Source organism: Falco punctatus, assembly GCF_963210335.1.
Source record: "Falco punctatus genome assembly, chromosome: 1".
Taxonomy (NCBI): Eukaryota; Metazoa; Chordata; class Aves; order Falconiformes; family Falconidae; genus Falco; species Falco punctatus.
In genome coordinates this window covers 25,547,670-25,556,933 of record NC_137580.1, presented here as the reverse complement: position 1 = coordinate 25,556,933, position 9,264 = coordinate 25,547,670, and positions in this window count along the sequence as shown.

Genomic DNA, 9,264 nt, shown 5'->3' with positions numbered 1-9,264 from the left:
TGAAAATAAGACCTCTTTATTCAGTCTAGCCATCAAAACTAGAGATATACCAAACTGGAAAAGAAAAATCTAACTATCTGGAATACCTAATTGCTGGTAAAACAAATCAGCGTGTGACCAGTAATGAAAAGTTTCTTCCTGCATTGCTAGAAATGCAAGTATCTTTTGCTGACACCAGAAGAAAAAACTGACATTATGCAACTAAACAATTATACTTTCCAATATAGCTATATATCCAGTTCATTAGTTAGCTGACAGCACTGATGTTGAATGAAACTATGCATGCTGTAAAAGATTAACACTGCTCTGAAATTAATTCGTCAGGTTTTTCAAGCAACATTCATGCTTCTCATTCTCTTCCGTAGGAACAGGACAGAAAGCCTGTTGCCACCTTCTACAACTTGGAATTAATTATAAACTATTAAAAGAATCACTTTGTGCAGAAGTTCAGAATGTCTATTGGAATTGTAACAGAACACCTTCTGTTTTTTAAAAAAGGTGATTTTCTGTGAAGTAAATAAATGCCCCAGCAGTGAACTTAATTAAAAATAAACACAGAAAACACATCTGTTCTACCCCATCACAAATAGCAAAAAGCTCAGCAACATTTCTTTTTAACTTTTTAAACTCTTCTAGCCCATGTATAAAGGACCACTACAGTTCATAGAGGATGCAGAAAAGTACACAATAAAGCAGAACCTCACTTCTACCAATTCTCTTTGAGACATAAAGACACTGATTTCACTTTCTGCAGTTTAGTGACATTTAGACATGATAAAAGGCATGTCATTTTTAAGAGGGACAGCATTAAACTTGGCAGCAGGTTTAGGCTGAGGAGTACAGATCTCAAAAAGGCTCCATGATTTACTGACCACTGTGCAGAAGTCATTGTAGAGGAGGGACTTGGGCTGCCCAAAGAGGGGGTCACTGGATAAACTTTCAACTGAAATTTGGTCCTATGTGCTTCTAAATAAAACAAGGTAACTGTTGTAACCCAGAAACAAAGCCCAAGCAGGCATTTCCTACGAACCAATACAACTGTGGTAGATCAAGCTGGGGTCTAATCTGCCTAACTGCAATTTCAGCTGAATTTCAATTGGCTGAAGATGTAGAAATCACACAAAAAAATAATTTTGATTTTCAAAAGTGCCAGGCAATGTGATTAAAGCTGTCAGGAGCAAAAATCAGCATGGCTTGAATAAGCAGATACTTGCAGTTCACTAGAGGACAGTACATGCCTGTCTTCATAATTTTTGGAAATTGCTTTAATTTTGGGCTGAGAAAATCTTCCAAGTAGAGCCATACTTCCTTTAAGTGTTATCGGAAACTTTTTTAATGTGTGGAAATACTTACTATTGCCATCACTGGCGTATCAGTCATAACATCTAATGATGTGGAGATTGTGGCCTTATAAAATTCACAGCTGGATAGCTACATGGCTCAAGGCTAAAATCTATTTTAAAATCCAGTGTTTTAGGAGGGAGAATGTTTATTAAAACATTTTGCCCATTAAAAATATATGACACATCATCAGTCATTCCATGCGATGCAGTGCCAGCCCTTTTTTAGGCAGTCCACTTGGGATGACTGATAAAAACCTGGCAAGCCTGTTTGACAAGTCCACATCCTAATAATCTAGTAGTCCATGAAAAAGGAAAGAAAAAGCAAAGAAAAAGCAAAGAAAAAGCAAAGAAAAAGCAAAGAAAAAGCAAAGAAAAAGCAAAGAAAAAGCAAAGAAAAAGCAAAGAAAAAGCAAAGAAAAAGCAAAGAAAAAGCAAAGAAAAAGCAAAGAAAAAGCAAAGAAAAAGCAAAGAAAAAGCAAAGAAAAAGCAAAGAAAAAGCAAAGAAAAAGCAAAGAAAAAGCAAAGAAAAAAGGATAGGAAAAAGGATAGGAAAAAGGATAGGAAAAAGGATAGGAAAAAGGATAGGAAAAAGGATAGGAAAAAGGATAGGAAAAAGGATAGGAAAAAGGATAGGAAAAAGGATAGGAAAAAGGATAGGAAAAAGGATAGGAAAAAGGATAGGAAAAAGGATAGGAAAAAGGATAGGAAAAAGGATAGGAAAAAGGCAAAGAGGCAAAGAAGAAAAAGGAAAAAGAAAAAAAGAAAAAAGAAAAAAAAAGAAAAAAAAGAAGGGAAATAAAGCATTGCAGCAGCCTGAAAAAAAAAAAGCATTGCACCAGCGCCTCTCACATAGCATACCCAGAAACCTGATCTCACATACAGCCACAGTTGGTCTCTTCATGCTGACAGTCAGAGACTGGCATTCGGAAAGGAGATAATTGCTTGATCTCATTATGTCAGAAGTTACATTGAAATAATAATGAGGCTGCAGGCCTTTCTGGTAGTTTTTTGTGGGTTTTAAAAAAAAAAAAACAAACGTGGAGGAGAGAGAAAAACTGATAAATATTCTCTCAGTGGTTCCACAGGTATTTGGCACCCACTTCCATGAGCTGATGCATGCCTTAACCTGGAGAACACAAGGATGAATACTATGAGGCTAAACAAAAAAAAAACCAAAAAAAAACCCCAAAAAAAAAAAGAAAAAAAAGAGATCACTGTCTCTTCTAATGTTCAGCCATCTGCATTGTGTGAGGACAGCCTTTGGCACTCCACAGGAAGAATTCCAGTTTTCATAGGTGAAACTCTCTCTCTCAAACAAGTATTCCCACTGAAGTCAGCAGGGTTACCAACACGAGTGACTGAGTTCACCATGTGATCCCACCTTAGAAACAGCTTGCATATCTGCAATCGTTATTTGAGAAGTTTATCTGAAAAACTCTGGCACGAAGTCGAGACAACTTGAATACAGAGAGATGGCCATGCAGTCAGTTATCTGTTCTCCCAGGTTATTTGCTGCTCGTCCTGGAACTCCCTCTCACTCTGGCTGGAAGCGACAAGTCTCCCCATGAGCCAAGAAACACCACAGCCATGCACAGCTGCGTGCAGGCAACATTTCAGCCGGGCTTTTCCCTACTGCAGCAGCATGGCCAATGACGCCAGGCAGGAACTAAGAGGTCTCGCTCCCTTGAACCGCTGACATGGCTTCTGGATACCGAAGGGCAGCTTGGGGGTGTAAGAACGAGTGCAGACTGGACTACCTGAACTCAAACAGGATGGTGGGTCCCCAGATCAGAGGTGGCAACCATGATCTGTTTAGTCTTTGCCCTGTCTTAGCCAGACTTCTCACACTTGGTAGAGTTATGTGCTCTTCACACTCAATACGCCGAAGAGAGGGCCAAGCAGAGAAGAGACAGAACTCACTCAACAGCTGTTACAATGGCTTTCCTATCGCAGCAGAGGTTTCCTCTGAGAAGTTCAACACAGGTATGTCCTGGGGACCCAAGAAAGCACAGTTTGTCCAGCAGGTCTTGGTTTTAAAAGACCCCAGCTGAGACCTTCATTTTAGATGAACTCTTTGGCAAAAAGAACACCATGTTTTAAACTTGAAACAAAAATGCTACCATTGCCAACAACCAGGAAAACAACCCTGACCTCATTGTGCATCCCCTTGTATGACAAAGCATGGATACTGTTATTCATATTTATACTGTACAAATGTTCCCAAAATATCAGCCTTTCCTAATGATACTAAAGTGATTGAAAATTAAAGTGCAGTTCTGGGCAGGGAAGTGACTCTATTAAAAAGAGAGAGACAGAGATAGATTGTGGCCATTGCCCATAGCTGTTCCTAGCTGTCTTCCAAGTTCTATATATTAAATAAGCTTATGTACAAAAGCCATTTTTTTAACTACTGTCAGCACTGCAGAGTCAATACAGCAGCAATAGAGCAAGCTGTTCTGCCTCATGCCTCATCAACATTTCTCACACTCCGTATCAAAGCACAAACATTAGCAAATTCAGCTGCCCTTCAAACTTCCAGCTCTCCAGTCAGGAGAAAGCATCTGTGGCTGCTCAACTCCTTGCAAGGCTGCTGAAAAAAAACCTAGCTTGCCAAAATTACCCATAATAGGCAAGCCCAATTGTTCTCCATGATGCGTGGCCATAGGACAAGCAAGAGGGCTGTTGAGCTCTGCTCGCTTCCTGTCACTCCACAATATTCCTGCTGCACTCCAATTGCCACTCAAAATCTTTCCCCAGCAGCACAGATCAGCAGGTTAGCTGTAAGCTTTCATAACTCGCTCATATCATTCAGCACACCTACAAGAATCAGAAGATGTTAGAAGGGGAAGAGGCACACTTCAGATGTTTGTAAAAACACTTCCTAGCGACACAGCAGAAGCTGACAAAATAGTAGGTCTAGTGATACGTCTGCTCCAGACTAAAAGGCTTTCAATCCATCAGTTGCTCAGAAGGCAGAAATACCATCAGAAGGCATCCATCAGTTTTGCAGACTGTAGGAAAACATGAAACAGAATGAGGATGGGCTTTGGCCTAGAGTAACTGAACTCTTAATTCTTCATGGCTTAACGTGTACAGCACAAAGAGGGAGTTAAATCACTGCCTCATTTTACCCATATACAGCATCACAAGGAAAGACTGTATTATTTTTGTTCCAAGGTTACAGAAAAAGGAGCAGAAGCATAACAGAATTCTCAAGGTTCATCAAGTTCAAGTGCTCTGCAGCCACCTTTGGGATATGCTGATGAGTCTTGTATGAGTGACCAGATACGGTACAAAGCATGGTTTGTGAACCAAAGGAAATGGCAAGGAAGATGCAACTGGAGAATAACAAAGTAAAATTCTAACAAATGCTTCAAAGATTGTGAAACTATCTTGTATGAAACTTGTTTAATGTTCGATAACTAAAAAAAGAAAAATTAAAAATAAACACATTAGCTTAAATATATGGAATCAATTGATGAAATGGTCAAATAATTTGATGAAAAAGCGGAAAATTAGGCAGGAAAGCAGGCTACTGACCCCCTTTGCCTCTCTCCTCCACAGAGGATTTTTACTCCAAGTAACTGCTGAAAAGAAGAATTCTAGGGCTCCTAGCCTCACACCAAGATGGGACCAGGGCATCTACTAGCATAAAAAGCAGGAAAACCAGATGTTACAAAACAATATATTAGACATAATTTCAGGATTTTGTAGCTAAACTTACTTCCTTTTTCACTGACTTCCCAGCACTTCCTAACACATTGCCTCCTCCATACCTCTTTGCCCTTAAAGGTCTCGATAACTTAAAGACAGACAACGAGAATAAGAGAGGGGAGATGAATTGTGAATCTTTGGAAGATCACGGGATTCCAATTTTAGTAATCAAGGTAATGGAGGAAAACCTAAAATCTTGTAAGACTAATTAGCAGGGGGGAAAACCCAGTCCTGGCAGATAGGCTACAATAGTCACGGTGCAGTCAGCAACACGAGACAATTGTTTCTCCCCCATTTCCCAGATCTTTCCATCCCAAAGCGTTTTTGGAAGCCAGACAAACCTTTATTTTGACATCTCCAATTCTCAAACTACACCACTGGTACTTAGCAGAGATTTTGGCATTTAGCAACACAGTCAGGAAAAAAATTATGATTTGCATATGCTCATATCAGCAGATGAAGAAAAATCAGGACACAAGTGAGGGTGGTGAGATGATGCCAAATGCCAGGTACCCAGGCCTTGTTTGGGATTAAAGCGGCACTTTACAGATCAAATTTAAGAGCATATTAAAAGTTTGGAAGGCATTTTGAAAGAGGTCAGATTGATTTAGGCATAGAAATCCTCATCAGAACCAAATGAGAATGTCTGTCTCCTGTCATATTTACAACAGTATTCAAATACCTACAGAGATCAGTCAGCAACAGTATGGATTTCCAACAAAAGTGTTGGAAAGGGCACCTACTTTCCTTGACTCAGAGAAATCATTCTGTGTCTACGTAGCTCAAAACATGCTTAAACATAACTGAAAATCCAGCATCTCCTCTCTCTCACGCTCTAGTGAGAAGCTGTTCAAGAAATCACAATTGTGTTCAGCACAACTGTAGGACTGCTTTACAGAAAGGCAATTTTGGCTTTTAACAGCATCTTAGAAACACGATCCTCTTTTGGGAAGTGTGCTGTCAGACTTTCACCAGGCAAGGGGAGACTCAGACTTTCACAGGAATGGTCTGGTTCTTACTTTAGCAAAGTCAGAAACCCACATGGTTGGCCAAGAGTGAAATTACCATATCGACCAAAGCTGTCCACAATTCCTGGAGTTTCACCCTCATTATAAATAAATCAACTAAACTCACCACAACTAGAGAAACAAAACCTCTGCGGTCAAGACAGTTTGTCTCAAAATGCCTTCTGTCATGGCATGAATTCCAGCTGTGATAAAATTTTATAGGCAAGCTGGAGTTAGAGAGACCTTTAAATACGGGGGGAGTGGGGGGTGGGGGATAGGGTGGGGGATGGGATGGGGGAGACACAGGACAGGGAAAAAAAAAAAAAAAAGAAAACCCAACCCAACCCAACCCCTACGCTCCTAAAATTCAGGACTCCACAGAAAGGAGTCCCTTTTTTTTCCCTTACCAGTTTCACTGGAGGCAGGTGGTTGTGCTGAGAAGCACCATCCCACGTTATTAAGCAGCTTTCCAAACAGCTTTTTTCTTTCCCGGAAACGCCCCTAATTTCCTGAAAAAATTCCTTTATTGTCCCCTCACCACTTTCACCTTCAGAACCTATCCAGAAAAAAGCCATTTGTCAATTAATTCCGGTTCTTTAGATTCCAGATTCTATTATGCTGCACAATGGTTCATGTGCGCCTACTTAACACAGAGGGAAAAGATGCTGCAAAACTGGAAAAAAAAATAGTAGGCTGGGCAGAAGAGATGCCTTCTTCCATTGTGTGCACAGTGCATTTTTGCTGACTGTAAGTTCTTGCACGGCAGGAAAAAGCCCAAATGCCATCCTTGCTCCTGCTATTGGCAGCTGTTCTCTTATCACCAAAGAGAATTTATCGCACCACTGACAGATGCTGAAATTCAGAAGCCGGAGCTGAAAGCCAAAGGGATTGATTCAGAAAACAAAAATGCCAAAACAAAAAGAAAAAAAGAAAAAAAAAAAAAGAAGAGCCTTACCAAAAGAAGTCACTTCACTGCACGCATTGCACATGCATCTCTCCACGGGGAGAGGAAAGAGAGCCTGAACCCCCCATGGCAGATGTCAGGCGTTCTGTTCTGGGCACTCCTGCAAGCTGCTCAGGCTCTATACCAAGAAGCGCGCTACAGGAAACCATGGAGAACTTCACCACAACAATCCTAGCGGGGACAGTGCGGGGGAAAAAGGATGTATCTTCAGGGAAGAAGGCCTTGAAATCAAGCTTTCTTAGTATTAAGGTCACTCTAATTATCAAACACAAGGTACTCGTGTTCCTAATGGTCTCTCACGGAGTTTGTGGATTGGGGGGTGTCCCGGGATTTCTAGTCTTACACACACACTCTTTCAAAGACTCTTTGACTTCCGCAAAGCTATGAACCTTATTTTCTTATATGCAACTCTACCACACATCAGCATCCAGCAGTTAATTTTACAGATGCTTTGGGTAGTTCCGAGAAAGGATGAGACAGGATCTATCTGTTTTACATGACAAGGAGCTTTAAATATCTCTGTCTGCTGATGTAACTGTCAGTAAACAAGTATTCTATACACAGCCCTTTGCAAGCTTTCTTCACACATTGATACAGAACCAAAAGTGCTTTATGCACATAAATAAATACACGGTCTCTATGGTCATAAACTAGTGCCTGTATTTTATTCACAGGCTTTGCATTGAAACGCACTCCTGAATACAGTATCTTGAAATATACCTCTTTCTTCCCATCCCCAGGGAAAACAGTTGGTTTTAATCACAGGCAAAGAAAAACAGACCTCTACACCAGAAACAGCTGTAAGCGCAACGCAAAGGAAGACATGCGATTCCTTCGACCAACATTCCCGTATATATTTTCTCAAGTAAGGTGAGACTGGTGACAGATTTCATTCTTGGGCACTAAACTGTCTTTTCGGGAAAACTCGGAGCAAGCCAGACTCTCCCACGGCAGCAGATTCCCACAGCGGGAAGAGGAGTCCTAGGGCACCTCTCAGTTCTTTGCTCGCAACAGAGTTATGAAAGGCCAGATCCCCACAAACAAAAGCGGAGCACTTCCGAAGAAGAGGATCAAACACCGAGCCGGAGCTACCTGAGGAACAGCAGCACCGACCCGCCGCGCACTGCCACAGGTCGGCGAGGAGCGGCAGTGCCGGGATGAGAACCCGCGGCCCTCCCGGCTAGCGAGGGAGGCGCTGAGGAGATGGCGCCAGGCTGACACCTGGAGGGAGAGCGGCGTGTGGGCGCGGGAGCCGCCCGCCCGAGGGGAGGCCCCTGCCTGAGGGGACCCGCCTGCCTGAGGGGAGCCCGCCGAGGGGAGCCGGCCGCCCGCCCGCCGTGGGGAGCCCCCCTGCCCGAGGGGAGCCCCCCGCCCACCTGCGAACAGCCCGGTCCTCCTACCACCCCCGGCCGGAACAGGCCACCTTCCTGCAGCGCCGGCGGTTCTAGCACGGGCTGCTAGAAATAGGGAAAGTCAGGGCGGGGAAATATTTCAGTGCTTCAAAAATCATCACCGAGAACATTTTCACCCTTTCAGTTTCAAAGTTGAACATTTTGGGGTTATTTGCTCCCATTCTGTCATGAGCATCTGAAACGCTTTGTTTGGATAATTCTTCTTCTGAGTAATTTACCCCTGTTGCTGCCTGAAAAAAAACCATAGTAGAATGGAGCAGGGCACAGAAAGATCCTGTGGGTATTACAGAGCCGGTACCAGTTAGTTGAAGTAAACTTGCCGCTCCCTCCCCGGTTTTCCTCGCAGGGGAGGCTGAGCAGCAGCGGCAGGGGCTGCAGGCAGAGCAGGGAGCTCAGCGGGGCGCAGCCAGGGTTAACGGGGAACACCAGCTCCCTCCTGGCCTCTGCAGCCAGCTCTTCCAAGCCTTCCCCAACCCTGTCCGCTGAGGTGACTTTCGATTCAACAGAAAAGCATGGAACGTCTCGGGCACATTCATTTTTACTCCCAACTAAGCTTATCTGCCAGTAAAACGAGGGATACAGTGTAGGAATTAGGGCAAGCTACTTACTTACCCAAGCAAGGTCAATTTAGGTCAGAGCTATCTCACACAGATGGCTAATTTCAATCACTTACACATACAACACAATTGTTCAATAAGCTCAAAATAAATAGTGTAAGTAATTAATTTAAAGCTGCCCTAATTGTTCCTCAATTTTCCCTATTAATTTAACCTATATCACTTCTCCTACCAAAGCTTCAAAGCTTTAACTTAACAGCCAATTAA